Source organism: Leptonychotes weddellii, chromosome 4, assembly GCF_054177405.1.
Source record: "Leptonychotes weddellii isolate Sample4059 chromosome 4, ASM5417740v2, whole genome shotgun sequence".
In the NCBI taxonomy this organism is placed as follows: domain Eukaryota; kingdom Metazoa; phylum Chordata; class Mammalia; order Carnivora; family Phocidae; genus Leptonychotes; species Leptonychotes weddellii.
In genome coordinates this window covers 65667585-65683973 of record NC_138372.1, presented here as the reverse complement: position 1 = coordinate 65683973, position 16389 = coordinate 65667585, and the positions used below count along the sequence as shown (strand labels likewise).

General features: G+C 43.8%; 1 protein-coding gene and 1 long non-coding RNA gene across 6 annotated transcripts in view; one reads left to right on the top strand and one right to left on the bottom strand.

Annotated features, from left to right (window-relative positions):
- ZNHIT6 (zinc finger HIT-type containing 6) overlaps positions 1-12042 on the top strand; it is an 80847-nt gene extending 68805 nt beyond the window's left edge. The window contains exon 13 of the transcript XR_014144933.1: positions 3844-12042. The gene's annotated coding sequence lies outside the window, so the exon portion shown is untranslated. The remainder of the gene's footprint in view (positions 1-3843) is intronic.
- LOC145721304 (uncharacterized) lies at positions 8291-15702 on the bottom strand. 5 transcript variants are annotated; one of them, XR_014144955.1, is made up of 5 exons: positions 15038-15702; positions 14674-14858; positions 14115-14200; positions 13538-13734; positions 8291-8375 (listed from the first exon to the last, which is right to left on the bottom strand). It is a non-coding gene; the product is annotated as an uncharacterized LOC145721304 (long non-coding RNA). The 5 variants fall into 5 exon arrangements; XR_014144954.1 differs by having other exon boundaries at positions 13542-13734; XR_014144953.1 differs by lacking the exon at positions 8291-8375 and adding an exon at positions 12326-12724 and having other exon boundaries at positions 13542-13734.
- Between the last annotated feature and the right edge of the window lie 687 nt (positions 15703-16389).

Here is a 16389-nt window from a genome sequence, read left to right as displayed (position 1 = left end):
CCCTCTGAATCCACTCCCCACCTTCAAATGTTCAAGTCAGTTACTCTGCCCCCCTCCACGTCTTCCTCAACACAACACATACACGTGCACACACACGTACATACACTTGCATGCACACTCATGGAATGTGGTTTTGAATCACTCTGTCATTTTCTCATCATTCTTGTTTGATTTAACACTCAAATGTCTTTGTTGTTACTAAACCTGTGTGTCTAGAACATGACTTACTATATATGCAGTGAAGACTAAACCAGAATAATCCCACCCTTTGTCCTGGACCTCATGTTTCTCTTCAGGCAGCCTGAATAGAATAATGTGGCTTTTTCTTACTCCTTTTCATTCCAGTCTGTTGAGATTTTTTTTTTTTAATCTTGATTCTATCAGCAATTTTTTTAAATCTGGGAATACTAGGGTGCCTGGGTGGCTCAGTCCATTGAGCATCTGCCTTCGGCTCAGGTCATGATCCCAGGGTCCTAGGACTGAGCCCCACGTTGGGTTCCCTGCTCAGTGGGGAGTCTGCTTTTTTTTTTTTTTTTTAAGATTTTATTTATTTGAGAGAGAATGAAATAGAGAGAGAGAGAGCATGAGAGGGGGGAGGGTCAGAGGGAGAAGCAGACTCCCTGCCGAGCAGGGAGCCCAATGCGGGACTCGATTCCGGGACTCCAGGATCATGACCTGAGCCGAAGGCAGTTGCTTAACCAACTGAGCCACCCAGGCACCCAAGGGGGAGTCTGCTTCTTCCTCTCTCTCTGCCCCTCACCCTTGCTCATGCTCTCTTTCTCATTCTCACTACCTCTCTCTCTCTCTCGCTCACTCTCAAATAAATAAAATATTTTAAATAAATCTGGGAATACTAGAGCATGAGGGCTTCCCTTGAAACTTAACAAAAGTAGTCTCAGGAGACATAAAAATATAGTGAATGAATAAAATGATAAAGTTATAGAACCTAGTATCCAAGAGATTTATGTAGACTGAAAACATTAATGGGTTTAACATAGATTAATGAACAATAAAAAGGTATTTAGATTATTCGACTTTTTTAATACAGTGTCCTAGCCTTGCCTACCCTAATGTCCTTGCTGTTCAATATCGGAGGCAGAACATTGGGTTATACTAGTCAAAGGTCTCACCATGGAATTTCTTACTAGTTTCTCCCTGCTACAGAAATAAAACTATCTTTGCCCCTGGAGCCAATCTAGTATACTGATTAAAGGAACTGGTTTGGGTGTTAAATAGAACTGAGTTCAAACTATGACTCTATGATTTACTAGTTGTATAGCCTCTCACAAGCTATACAGCCTCTTTGAGCCTCAGTTAACCAAGGAAACAATATGGTACCCATTTCAGACTTATAAGAATTATACAAGATATATACGTAGCATCTGGCACATGATAAAGCATTCAGTATACCATGGCTATGATTGTTTCTAAATCTGTTGATACACAAAATAATAATAAGAAAAATTGAAAATAAAAATTAGCCCATGAAGAATGGAGCTGTCCATCATGACCTTGTATACTTTGCTTTGGTTAGTTTCTGTCCTAAAGTACATCAATCAGAATACTCTGTTAATTTGGTGAAGAAAATTCCTAACCCTCTTTGGGCTTCCATGTTGGAAGGAGTGGAGCTTTGAGAGGTTCAAGGAGCAGCTTTGATGAAGGAGCCAGCAGAAACCAGCTAGAGCTGTTTCCTTCACCAGTGGGCTAAACACAGTGCGATCTGGAAGGCCCAGGGGTATCTCCTGCATGAGGAGGCCCCCCACCCTGAGGGCCACCTCTAGAGGCATCAAAGTCCTTCTAGACTGCCATCCTAAGTGACTTTGAGGGACTAAAGGACTTAGGAGTGCAGAGACAGAAAAGAAGCAATAGATGGGTTGTTTCTCTCCCAATTTTTTTTTTCAACCTGGGATTTGCCATTCTACCTGAACGCAGTTTTGAATCTAAGAACTTACTGGATGCATGTGTCTGGGCAGGCACAGGCTTCTAAGGATTGTGCTTTCAAACACTGGCAGGGCTTACCAGAGTTGGGCGAGGGTAGCCTCATCTGATCTGAGGATTATTGTCAGGCAGGAGGGTTTTAAAAATTTAAATCCTGGTTTTTTAACACACAGGAAAACACCTGGCTTCCTACCCTGTGAAATAGATGGCTTCAGCTGGCTTCCTTAGTTTTGGGGGTTTTTTTTAAGAGTTTTTATATGTAGTGGGGGTTTTTTTGTTTTTTTTGTTTTTTTCTTCAACAAAAGAGCAGTCAGTGCCTAGCTACCTAGCTATCCCTCTACTGGCCCCACTGTTAAGACTTGCAGAGGTTCCCAGATTTATACCTTCTGGTGACCCCATGATTTACACCAACTCCCCCACTCGCTGCCATTCCTTTAGCATTCAGTGCTGCCTTCTTGAGACAGGAGTACTGACAGACTCTTGGAGTCTTACAGCATTTAGTCATTTATCTCTAGATATTCAAAGCTGGGGGGTGTGAGTGTGTGCACGCGCACGTGGGCGCACAGGGGCGCATTTTGCCCTTTGCCACATTGGTTGTTGTGTTTCTTTTCCATTTGCACAAGGTCACATTCAGAGTTCTTCCTCCCCAAGGAGAGGTTGCACATTCGTCACTTAATCTTCCTCTCATTTCCTTCTCTTAGGATCACATAGCCCTTCCTGAGGTATTACCGTTTTTCCATTTCTTCTTTACTCCCTCCTTTCTTTTAATAACTCTGGAAGACAGGGAGGCACCTTGTAAAGTTAATTTCCTCTGAAGCGTTCAAAGAGAAGGCATCTCTCAGCCCAGACACCACAACCCCTCTCCACCCCTCAGCTGCGACGCACTCCCCTCCTCAAAGCCTTAGTCACCCTGGGCTGTGCCCGCCGCCCAGGACTCTCCATGCCCAGGCTTGGTCTCAGGGGCACAGTGAATTGCTCTGTCTAGTGACTCTTTGGTCTGGGTGTGGGGACCCTAGTCGGGAAGAGTCTCCCCATTTATTTGCTCTGTTCCCTCCTCCCCTTTTTCACTTCCTCACTGCGCTCCCCCTTCTCCTTCACTGCTTTCTGCTCCTCTCTGGTACTTTCAGGACTCAGGGGCTGGCTGCCTGCCTGTCCCGGGGATGGCATTTCCTCTTCAAAGGTCTGTGGGCTCCGCCACCCAGCTCTACCAGGCACACAAGCCTTTGGAATCGCTGTGGCTTTGCCACCCGCTTGCCTACTTGGAAGGCAAGGGCAGTTTTTTAAATGCCCCTTTGGTTTCTTGGGGTGCAACTTTCCTCAGTCCTGTTTTATTTATGTGAACATGATCTGTGGCTTTTGAATGTTTGCTTTTGAATGTTTGTGTTAATGGACTAAACTGAAAGCGTTTCCTCTTACCGGAGAGAGGGCCGGCACACAGCTGGGGGCCAGGCCGTTCAACTCAGGCAAAACTGTCCCAAGAGGAACAAGTTACCAGCCAAGGAAGTCTGGAGGCTCCAAAAGGAATTCACTGAGGCCTTCATGGGCGGCCACAGTCAGAGCCGGGATCATGGACTAGGCCACGAGGCTCAAGCAATTCCTTGGATTAACAGGGAGGGCTAAACTGAAGACACCTATATTTTTGCAAAAAAAAATTTTTTTTTTAAGATTTTATTTATTTATTTGACAGAGACACAGCGAGAGAGGGAACACAAGCAGGGGGAGTGGGAGAGGAGGAAGCAGGCTTCCTGCTGAGCAGGGAACCCGATGCGGGGCTCCATCCCAGGACCCTGGGATCATGACCCGGGCCGTAGGCAGACGCCCAACAACTGAGCCACCCAGGCGCCTTGCAAAAAAGTTTTTTAAATTGTGCATGTATTTACCAAAACTCTGTGTGGTTTTCAACAGCTTAGGTGTCTGATCTTTCACCCTATTCCCAGCCTTCTGGGTATCTCCTGGCAATATTAAGAACTCCAGCTTGATCCCTGAATCATCTGTCTGTAGGTAAGCTGTCATCTGAAAATGTAGCACAGTCCTAGCTCAGCCTACTAATGTGCTTCCTGTGTATTTCTTTTCTCTTCTTCTCTTTTTTTGATACCTCATACAGAAACAGAAACAAAGACCCAAAGGATCCAGCAAATGCACAGTTTTTCCATATCCAGTGACGGGCTAACCTAGCACTGAAGTGAGGGAGAGAGGCAGGAGAGGGGCAGCTGGGACCACACTGTGTGGAGGAAATGCCATCCTCAAATCTGCCATAAGGACAAAAGAACAGAGTAGAAGGCAGGGCCTTAGTCAGGGCTGGGCTCTCCTCAAGGGTTGACCCCACCATCCCACCACCACCAATCCATAGCCTGTATAGCCCGGGGTCCAGTGGCTTGAACCAGAGGTGGGGGACCTACCTGGACAATTTGTGTGAGAATATGGGCATGATGAGGAACACCTCTTTCTGCAAACAAGATGGAACAGAACAGAAGTAGTTGGGAATCTTTCTCCAAGCTGAAGCAAATGGTGGATCCACCAGGACTGTTGCCTAAGTCATTAATCTCCTCAGATGAAGGAGCTGGCTATTGTTACAGCCTATAGAATAAACTGCGATGGAGAAGACTTGATGTGGACTTGCACAGGATACAGAGTTATAATTCTTGAAGCAGAATACTCCAGGGTTTCTTATTTAAACTGTGAGTCCAATGTTGGTGACCCTCTGTGTTCAATTTACACCTTCTCCTTGGGCAGAGTCTTCTAACTCCTTGGCTTCATGTCCCTTGATAACTCCATATTCTGAATATCCCTACTGAACTTGAGACCAGACACCTAACTTGACATGCAAATCACACATGTACTCAGTGTGACCCACAGCTAATTTATCCTTTTCTCCACCTGCCTCTAACCAGCTCCTCCTGGGCTACCCATTGTCATCACCAGTCATCCAGTTGCTCATACCAGAAATACCAGAGTTATATTTGTATCTTTCCTATAACACTTTAATCACCTAATCCTGTTCATTCTACCTCCTAAATATCTCTTTATTCTGTGCATATCTCTGTATTCTTTGGCCAACCAAACTAGTCCAGGCTACCATCTTTTCTAGCTACCTCATTGATCCTCTGTCTGGTCTCTTGGCTTCTGTTCTTGACCCTTGGAGTCCACTCTGTCTGTCTGTCCGTTTAGAATGATGTTATCTAAAGTATAATCTGATCATGTTTCTTGCCTGCCCAAAACCTTTGAGTAACTTTCTGTTGCTTTTCAGGTAAAATCCAAAGTCCAAGTTCCAACCTTGCTTACTCTTTCCAGCCTCATCTATTACCAGGACAGAGACCGTGTCTTTCCATTTCATTGCTGTCCCCTCAGAACCTACAACAATGTCTAGCAGAAGGTTGCTCTCTATAAATAGTGGTTGCATGGATGACTAAATGAATAAACAATTTCTGTGCATTTAAGGATAACCAAGGGAGAATGAGTGAAGACCAATATTAAAACCTCTCAGGGGAGGCCTGGGTGGCTTGGTTAAGCGTCTGCCTTCGGCTCAGATTATGATCCCAGGGTCCTGGGATCCAGCCCTGCATCGAGTTCCCTGCAGGGAGCCTGCTTCTTCATCTGCCTGCCACTACCCCTGCTTGTGCTCTTTCTTTCTCTGACAAATAAATAAATAAATAAAATCTTAAAAAAAAAAAACAAAAACAAAACAAAAAAACCTCTCAGGATTATTGTTCTTAGTCTAAGACTTAAATATTTTAATCCCAGGGCTGGAAAAGTGGAATATTCTTGAACAAGCATTGCACAAAATGTAATGAATAGGATGGTGTCCATTTTTCTGCCGCACAAGCTCCCCTTTTGGATGTGAGGAGCATGCTGTCAGATTATCTGTATGACTGTGGGGACTGGGCAGGTTTACAAGGTGAAGAGAAGAAATGGCAATTGTAAAGTTGAGTGTAAGGGATAGTTTTGTTTGTTTTTTAGCTAAGGAGCATCCATTTCACTTCCTAAGGGTACTTCATTTCCTTTTGAAGAAGGATCTCTTTCCTGTTGGATTCAGTCTGTTGTCTGTTGGGACTGTAATTAAGAGCCTGCCCTCCCTTGAGGCCCAAGTTAAGCCAATAACATGTTTTCTTCCTAGAATTAGACTCTTGGGGGCGCCTGGGTGGCTCAGTCAGTTAAGCAGCTGACTCTTGATTTTGGCTCAGGTTGTGATCTTGGGGTCATAAGATCAAGCCCCACATCAGGCTCCATGCTGAGCGTGGAGCCCTGCTTGAGATTCTCTCTCCCTCTGCCCCTTCCCCTGCTTGCACGCTCTCTCAAAAGAGAAGGAAGGAAGGAAGGAAGGGAGGGAAAGAAAAAAAGGAAAGAAAGAAGGAAAAAGGAAAGAAAGAAAGAAAGAAAAAAACGAAAAAGAAAGAAAAGAACGAAAGAAGAAAGAAAAAAGAGAATTAGGCTTGAGCACAGAGATCTAGAAACTTAAAACATTTGCTGTTTGGAGGTGACCTTCCAGCCATACCATGCCTGCTGTGAGACCACCGTGGTGTTCCTGGGACCCATTCATCCGTTAATTAACTCAATAGTGGGATCCCAATAGTTGTCTAATATGTTTCTTTTTCCATAATTTGATCAGAGTTGTTTCTGTTACATATAACTGTTGGTGTGATAATGGTGGTACAGGAGAACATTATCAGAATACAGTTCTGACATCTTTCAATACTTTGGACCAAAGCCATTAAGTGAATCCAAGAATAAACACCAGGTACAATTTGACCTTAGAAGTTCAGTTATGACTGACTTTCCTGACATGGAAATGTGTAACATTCACATGTGGATCTTCATAGGGATCAGTAGCTCAAAATATCACTGTTTTGATGGTCATCTGTATCAAAAAGAAACCAAAACCACACCTTCAACTTTGTCTTTCATTGTAGCCATTGTAAAAAGAAGGACTAAAAATGATGATCAGCCTTACTACTGGCCAAAGACAAATTAAAATAAGTACTGTGTTCTTGTCAATCAGTTCTGCCAAAATTTAAAAAACTGGCACTCTCCATTGTGGATGAGAATGTGAACAAAGGGTACTCTTTCATAGTTGGTGGAAGTGCAAATTGGTCAATCTTCCTGGAAGGCAATTTGGCAGTGCCTATCAAAATTTAACACATGCATACCCTTGATCCAGCAGTTCTCCTTAGAAAGAAAAACAGCAAAAAGATACAAGTATAAGAATGTTCATTGTGACATTAACTTGTACTATCAAAATATTAGAAACAGTGTAAATGCTCCTTAATAGACTGAATATAGTATGGTATAGTTTTACTGATTCATGATTCATTCAGGAGCCATTATAAAAAATGTGGTTGATATGTATGTAATAGAAGTAGAATCCACAATATTTTAATGAGTGCAAACAATAAGTTACAGAATAATGTGAATAAAAAATTCTTTAAAAAAACACAAAGCTATACATAAACTTTATGAGTATATGTATACATATGTAAATATGTCTGAATGTGCATAGAAAAGATCCAGAAGTATCCATACTGAACAGATATTGCTGGTTACTCTTGATGAATGGGGAGAAGCAATGGAATGCGAGGTAAAGAAGGGGAAGTTTGATTTTTTATTTTATGTCTTTGATATTACTTGAATTTTTATTGCCTTTGTGTTACCTTTATAATTTAAAAAAGTTGAATAACTTTGGTAATTTAAGAAAGAACAAAAAATGAATAAAAACTATTAAAATGTAAAGAAATAATCAGAAACCAGGCCAAGTAACCTTTCCAGAGGCTTTGACCCACTTGTCTAGACAAGATTGTGGTCGATCCTAGTAGGTGAAAGCTGAGGGACCAGCTATACCCAGGACACAGCCAAGTTTCTGTAAGAGAACCACCCAGGCAGGCCAGAGGAGCTCCTCCTGGAAGCTTTACCCTGGACTGGGTGGAAATCACCCCCTACAGGAATTAGAATTGCGCATTTGATTGTTTTTATTGGCTCTGCCCTTCTTACTTTGAATACCTCCTTCTTTTGTTCATGAATGTTTAATTTGTCATCTTGTTTATGGCTGAAGCAAGATTCCTGTCTATCTAATGAACTTAATGATTCTGACGTGAGTGTCTAACAGACAGTAATTAGAACCTCTTTGGCTCACTGGGATGGCATAATACCACCAGGTGCCTGCTTTTCATGCTGCCTTGTTTGGGCAGAAAGTTTATTTGTATTCTACTTTATTCCAAAACACATTGTAGGTCAAATACACTGTTTTTGTTTTGTTTTTAAATCAGAAAATGGTGAATGAGAGAAAAATAAGGATATAAAAACAAGATTAAGCCAACAATGAAGTTGCCACACAGGCTACATGCTTACCTAAAGTTTTATGTACTTAATTTGGTTCTGAGTTTCCTAGTGGCCAAGGTAAAGTGGACATGATCAGGTACAGAACTAAAGTGATAATCTTGGTTTTCCTGAGCAATAAAAAAAAGACAGATTTCTCAGTAAGGATGGATATATACATATGTGGGGGGCAGTGCTGAGAAGGAAAGTATTCTACTATAGTCTCATGGACTTGAGAGTGAATCCTGACTAGTGTCAGTCAACTGATGGTCCTTTTCCAAGGCTGCAGTAATTTCCTTCTTTCAAATGAACCTTGAGTCACTTTGACCCCTTGAATTGCTGTCCCTCCTCTCCAGAGGAATGCTCGTCCCTTCTCTCAAAACCATAAGCCTGGGGAAGAATGCTACTTTGTTCAAGTTATTCTTGATTATTTTGGAACTTCCTAAAGCTCCTGTCATGTGGTTCCAAGTTTAACCATAGCCACTTTGGACATGGTTTTGTTTCCACAGTGATGTGTGTCAGCAACCACAGAGTGAGCTTCTTGTATTTTTATATCAGTATGATACCCTTTGTTTATTTGTTCCTCAGAGGTTTCACTTTCGCTTATGTAATGGGCTATGGCATTTTACAGTCATTACCTCATGCTGGGATCTCCTTTTTCTTTGTACCTCCTGATGCGTCATATTCTTGACTCTACTCCCTTGGATCTCTTAGATACAATGCTCTGAGCTGGTGGGTGGGAGTGGGTGGGAGCCAGATTATCTGATGACTTCTCCACCCTTCCTCACACAAGAGCCACTTAGGTTTGTCACCACGCCATTTCTGTACTCAGTCTTTTGGCATCTTTCAGACTGCACACTGGCTTAAAACTACAGCCGCTACCAAAAGCAATGGGTTTAGATGGGGCTGGAAGACTCCAGGCTCCCCTCTGGGTTGGACACTGGGCAGGCAGAGTCTTCTGAACTCTGGAGCTACATTGACTATTCCCACAGGGTCTGCAGCTGGAAGTGGTCAGTCTCCTATGTGTACCCCTGTCCGAGCCTACACTATTAAGAAGATCTTGAAAGAAACCTACATCTCAATATATGACCGTTCCTTCACTTGGGGCTCATTTTCCTGAGCTCCTCCATATTCTTATATACAGCTGTTTACTTAGATGTCTGATAAGCTTCTCAAGCTTAACATGCCCAAAACAGAACTCCTGCTTCATGTTCCCACCTCACCCCCACCCAAGTGTTACTCGAGAAGAGTAGAACTCTTCTCCATCTTGGAAAATGGCACTACGCTTCACCTAATTGCTCAATCCAAAAATAGGAATCATGCATGATTCCTCCTTTTCTTTCCTTCACCTTTTACATCAAAAAACAGCTAAATCCAAACACTTTTCTTCATATGCACAGCCATCATCCTGGTCTGAGTTTCTGTCATCTTATGCCTGGACAACTGAAATCACCAATGAGGCTCCTTGCTTCCATTCTTTTCCCACTACAGTCCATTCCCACACCACACAGTGGCCAAGGTAACAGAGCACACTGCTTCCTACACTTAAAATCTTCCAATGACTTCCTGCTGCTCTCAGGAAAAAAAAAAAAAAAAATCCCATTTCTCCTGCCCACTTCTCAGATCACATCTCATATCACTCTCCATGTCACTCATGGAACTCCAGACACACTGGCTTCTTTCTCTTCCTTGAAAATGCCACATTATTTTTCATTCATTGCCCTTTTACTGCTATATACTTTGCTTAGGATGTGTTCTTTCACTTGACTTTTTATCATTGAGGTCTCACTTCTTCAATGAAATCCTCGTCCAAATATATCTCCTAAATAATGCTTTTACTTCTTCATATCATTCTTATAATCAAAAAGGATCTTGAGTATTAGTTTGCTCACTTGTTTATTATTTGCCTTCTTCATCCAGAACACAAGGTCAATAAAGACAAGGATTTTATCTGTTTCATTCACAACTGTATCTCTGGTGAATTTTTTAAATAAATAGGTGTATGAAGTAATGGACAAGCAAATGCTATAGCACATGTGTCAGTTCAACTTAACAAACATTTACTGGACATCTACTATGTACCAGGCACTTGCCAGATGCTTTAGATTCAAAGATTAAACAAGCCTACTTCTTTCCCTTAATTCTGGAAGTATTTTAGCCCTTTTTCTCTAAATACTGCCTTTCTCACATTTCTATTTTTTTTCTTCCTGACCTCTTTAACATCTTGTTTCCCATTTCTTTGCCTTCCCCTTTTTTGCTGTATCCTGAGTAATGTCTTCAGATTTATCTTCCAGTTCTCTAATTCTCTCTTTATCTGTATCTATTGTACTTGCTTCCTGTTTCTAATTTTAATAATTATCCTTTTTATTTTCAGAAGTAGTATTTGGCTTTTTCTCAATTCTGCCTGGTCTTTTTAGATTCTGTTTATTTTTTTTTTCATGTTTTTGTTTCCCCTTTCTATTGCTTTAAACATTTTAAACACTTGATATTTGGTATATAATGTCTAATTCTGTTCATTGTGGTTTCTACTGGCTTTCACTCAGGGTAGCTTGTGTGTTTCCTAGCATGGTTATCATTTTAATTGTGATCTTATGTTCACTGGAACTTTATCTGTTAGACTCCCATGAAGCTTGTGGAATGTCCTTCCACAAAAGAGCTGCTTCTGCCAGGTGCCCTGGTATGCTACCAACCCGGGGCCAATTTAAACTAATTTACAGCTGAAGTTTCCCAGACCATGCAGATAGTATAAATTTCAAATTCTACACTTGTGTGAGGGAAAGATTGTGTTTTAACATCTTATGAGTCCAGGCTAAGACAGACAAAGTTTCTCATTTCTCTTCATTGCAGATAGGTAGGCTTTTTTTCTAGTCTATTCTTTCATTTAGTATGTATCCTTTTGTGAGTCTCACTTTTATGCAGAATTCGCTATTCCTACTCTCCATCTTTTGAGGGCACTAAGCCTGGTCTCGTGTCTCCCATAATGCCCCTAAAACCAAGCCTCAAAGTCACTTGGGATAGACAGGCTTCCCAAAGCAGCAGAGCTCCAGTGGTAATTTACCATTTTGAATCCCAGTCTGTGTGTGTACACACATGTGTAATGAGGATTTCCCTAATTTGCATGAGAGTTTGACTACGCATTTAAAAGTATATTTGTTATATTTTATCTAGGATATCCAGATGTTCTGTCTTATAGCTAGAAACACAATATTCTGCCTTCTATGAACATGTGATATAGTTTTGGGAGATAGAAACATCCATTTATCCAACCATCAACATTTTTATTGGTTTTTCTGTATCAGACACTAATAACCAGGTACACTTAAAAATATGCTTAGAGGCATGCCCACAGTGATGAGAGGATGTAGGGGTAAAAGAGACCAATTCTAATGGGGGATCTGGGAAGGTTTTGCAGATACAAAGGTGTTGGAGCTGGATAATAATAATAATACCTACCTTTTATCTCATGCTTACTCTGGACCAAGCACTGTGGCAAGTACTTAACATGTATGGTCACGATATCCTTACAAGAAAGCATAAGATAGATACTATTCTTAGCATCTCAATTTTACAACTGAAGCATAGAGAATTTGAGTAATGTTCCCCGTCATATAGAAAGCAATTGGCAGTGCCTGGATATGAATTCAAGCAGTTTGAGTCCTGATCCAGGACTTTTAGCTACTATGCTATATTGTGCTTGAACAGACAGGGATTGGGGGAGGGCGTTCCATCCAGGAAGAAAATAATGCCTATATCCCTAGACGACTGTGAGGATTATTTGAGATACTGTAAGGAAAACCACATGACATGCACTCCATAAATGCCTACTTTGTTTTCTCTTTACCTTTGTACCATCAGCTTGTCATAAATTCCTTTAGGGATGGAGCCATACTATATCCATGAAGATAGCTTCGATAGCTTCACTCCCACAGAACCTGGTATTAACTAGTGGTTAATCCCTTGGCTGATTTGTCAATGGAACTAAATGTTACTTTGATAGTAGTTTTAGTACTTAGAATTTTATTGCAGTGCAGTTCTCAAAGCACTTTTATATCTATCAGCTCAGTTTATCAGCACATCAGTTCTCGGAGGTAGGGCACATATCTGGCTTTAGTGACAAATGAGCGTTTTACTGAGGTGGGAATAGCATAGTCTTGGGAGAAGGCTAAGTGTGAACTCTGTGTAACTGGATGAAAAGACCAAAAAAGACCGACTGTGGCACTCTAGATAGCCTTAGGAAGGAAGTGGTGGCAGGAGGCCAGGCTTCGATTCCTGAATGGTCTCTCTAGCTCCAATCTTGTCATCAGCCATCTGTGAGAACCATCTCTTTGAGTCTTAGCTGCATCCTGATTCAATCACTGCTAAATGCTTGAAGTGGGCTTCCCTTCACATGATGCCTATCACACTTTGTGGTCAGTGTTCCTCTTTAGACTGAGCTCTGTGAGAGCAGAGACTCCTTATTCACTGGTTGTAACTCCAGCATCTAGAACAGATGTGACACAGAAGGTGATCAAATATCTAGTAAACAAATGATGAATGAATTATTTGGATAAAAAGGAAAGGAGAGAGGAGAAACAAGGTCAGCATCATAGATTCAGATCTCAGGAATGGGGAGAGGAAGCAAGCAGGAACCATGAGAAGGTTGAGCCAGAGAGATGGTCCTGCCAGAATGCAGCACTCGATGAGCTAGGTGTGGTCATGTCTGATTACAAAGCACTTTAAGAGTCAGGGGGCTTCCCCAGTGACTTTAATCACAGCCTGTCCTTTCCATTTGTTTGGCCCCACCTTATTTTAAAGGTATCACACACATAAAATATAGCACTGGCCTTGCCCAAAGGGCCACAAATTCCAGAGAGGTGAGAAAGCTGGATTAGAGGCATGTGTATCCGTGAGATTTTACACCGGTGAGGGATTGCAGAGCACTTTGTGAACATGGCCCAAATCAGCTTTCATCTGCAAAATAAGCCTCCATTCCTCTGGGATCCCCTTTCATTCCCTCTTCAAAGTCCTAGGTCAAAGTTCAACCTCTTGTACTGGCTTGAACATCTATGTGCATTTCTGGGTTCACCTCTGGGGGCAGCTTGCCCATCCTCTTCACCCTCGTACTTCCCTTCCCTTCTCCCTTGCTCAGGGTCTACTTTAGCAGACTTCCACAGACCTAAGAAGCCACAGGCCGCCAGGAAACAGCCCTTTCTTTTGTCTGGAGCATTACGATACAGGGTTAAGTTTGGCCCAAGGAACAGCATGATTAGATCAGCAAATCAACCCGCAAGTTATAGAAACAAGATGTGCTTACCCACCATTACAAAGGGATGCTGTGGTTCTTTCCACTTGGTTGAATGACCTACATTAAAACTTTCGGATCTTGGGTGCAGGTAGAGTCTTTGGGATCAACAAGATGGGGATCTAAATGCACATCCCAGGAGAGAACCAGCTACCAGCTGTAGTTCATCTCACGTCTGAAGCGTGTCCTCACCCAACTAGGAAAATGACCTAATTGTGTACAGACAACAGCAATTGTACAGGGAAAATAATACAGTAATGCAAATATTCAAACCAAATTGGAAAAGCAAAGCAAGAAGGAGCCAGAAAACATTAGATCATTCAGATTGCAACCTGGCCAACTTCAGCATCTGGGCGTGCATCCTCTGTCCAGCTTTTGTTCACATACCATCCCTAATGCTTCTTTGCATTTATAGAATCATGGCTGGGTATTTGCACAAAACCCTTTGTGTGACTGCATTCTAAGGAACAAGGTTCTCACAGTGTCCCTTCAGAAGGGTCAGAGAATTCTCCAGTGGAATGCTTTAATAGGCCTCCGGTTCAGAAAGGGCCTTTCTCTCACTGAAGGGAGGGGTGGGGGAATGATGTACCTTTGGCCAGCATATATGTTTTAATTACGTGACCAGGGCAGGCCTTGCTCATTTTCCTTCCTCACTGGGTCATTTCCACCTTAGTTCTGAAAACAAAAAACAATTGATTAAAAAAAGAGTCTTCCTGACTGAAACCTTGGATCTCCTCTTTGGATTTGGACAAGAAGCAGGGATGTCCCCGTCCCCCCACCCCCACCCCATATCTTAAAGCTGGTTCAAATTCGCCTGAGAGTCTGAGGAATAATGTGGTCTCCCTGTGCACTCTTATTTGTGTGTCTCCAATGAGCGGTCCCCATCCCCTTCTATGGGGAAGTCACAGGCTCTGGAGTCTGCAGCCCTGGGCAGAACCCGGCTCTGCCACCACAGGATCTTGGACAGGACAGATACCTCTGAAACCTTTGGATCTCTCATGGGTTAAAGCAGAATAATCATACTGCCTCCTGGGTTTGTGAGGATGAAATCTTCTAAAGAGCTCCTCAGAGCGCCTGGCACCTCCTAAGTAGTCCAGAAGTGGCAGGTTTTCTTGTTATCACCACTTGGCTGTCCCTCAGCCTCCTACCTGCCACCTCAGTAGATCATCGGGTACCTCAGCACAAGTCCAGTGAGGAAGCAGCCAAGGAACATATTCTTCAGGATTTAGCACCTGGTCATAGCAAGTTTCTCGGGCTCACGAATGTGCAGCTCGGAGAATGGCACTTACCGGGTGAATTCCTTCCCCCTTCAGCTAGTGAGTGCTGGACCTTCCTATAGGAACAGGAGCCAGTCACCGCACAACCCCAACTGACTAGTTGCTTAAGACGTCTTCCTTTCTGAGGCGTCTGCATTTGTCAGGACAGAGGAAGCGCTTAAAAAGCCTGGGCTCCAGGGAGGAGAGAGAAGCGGAGGGGAAAGCAGGGACCGCAGACAGACAAACCCGCCTTTACCTGCATCACGGCAGCCGATGCCTCCAAACCCAGCCGGTCCCCTGGAGGCGCAACCGGGGAGTCACCGCACAGGTCGCACGGGGCTACAGATAGGTTCCCCCGAACCCTAGCAGCCAGGGGCCACGCGAAGTAGAGTAAAAGGAAAAAAAAAAAAGTCCTGGATTCAAGTCCCTCCACTCTTCCTTTCCAGCCGTGTCACCTTGGGCCAGTGGCTGTCTTCCGGGAGGGTGGAGGCCTTCGTTGGTAAAATGTGGGTAATCCCGCCGCGGGAGGCTGGTGCGGAGGATGAAACGGGCCGCGGCGGGCACCGAGCCTGGGCGTGTGGAGGGAGCACGCGGGGATGGCAGGCACGGGCGGCCCCCGCGGCCCCGAGCCCCGCGCCTCGCGCAGCAGCAGGCGGGCCGGGAGGGGCCAGCAGCAGCCCCCTTCCCCACAGCCACGCGCCGTCCTGCGGGGCGGGTCGCGCCCAGCCTCCCGCGGTAACCCGACCCGGCGTGGAGGCCAGCGCCGCTCTGGGTTCCACGAGGCCGGGCGCGCGGCCCCGGGGTTCCCGCGTGCTCTAGCGCCAGCGGCAGGAGCTCCTGGGCGGGGACTGGCGCTCGCGCGGAGGGCAGTAGCCGTTGTCCCGCAGGAGGCCCGCGCCGCCCCGATGGCTCATCGGTCACCGGATGGGGGCCCTGCTTAGTCACAAGTGTTGCAACCCAGTTTCTGTTCTACAACTATTACAAAGAAAAGAGAAAACATTTAAAGAAAATCAAGTGTATGTTTGTATTACCATGGGATTCGGTTCAACTGTATACAGATGTCGTTTTTTGGTTTTTTGGGTTTTTTGGTTTTTTGGGTTTTCTTTCTTTTAAACCTTTCAAGCTGTGTACTGCAGTGGACAAAGATTACACCATGTTTGTGTTGCAGTGTTGCTTTGGAAGTGCATATGGTTTTATTTGGTGGAAATTTGCAGAGAAATTGAAGGAAGTCATAGGCGTGCATGAAAAACAAATGTGAAGTTTCAGAAAACAGGCCTCCGAACAAACACTGGAATTAAGGGGGGCTCTTGACAATAACTTAAAATCTGGAATACTGGTGCATGAGTGCAGCTCCACCTGCCTGGATCCTAACCGAGGAGGCGGGGGAGTTAGAGTCAGACGGTGGAGTTTAATCCGATCTGCCACTACCTGGCCAGGTGTCTTTGGCCAAGTTACTGGGCCATGGCTGGCCTTTTTTTCCTATCTCTGAAACAGAGAGCAGTTACCCTTACCGTGCATCGCTCTCGTTGAGCGAAAACGAGGTAACAGGTCATGAGCACCATACATACTAAGTGCTCATTAAATGGTAGCTGTCATTCTGCAGTGGTA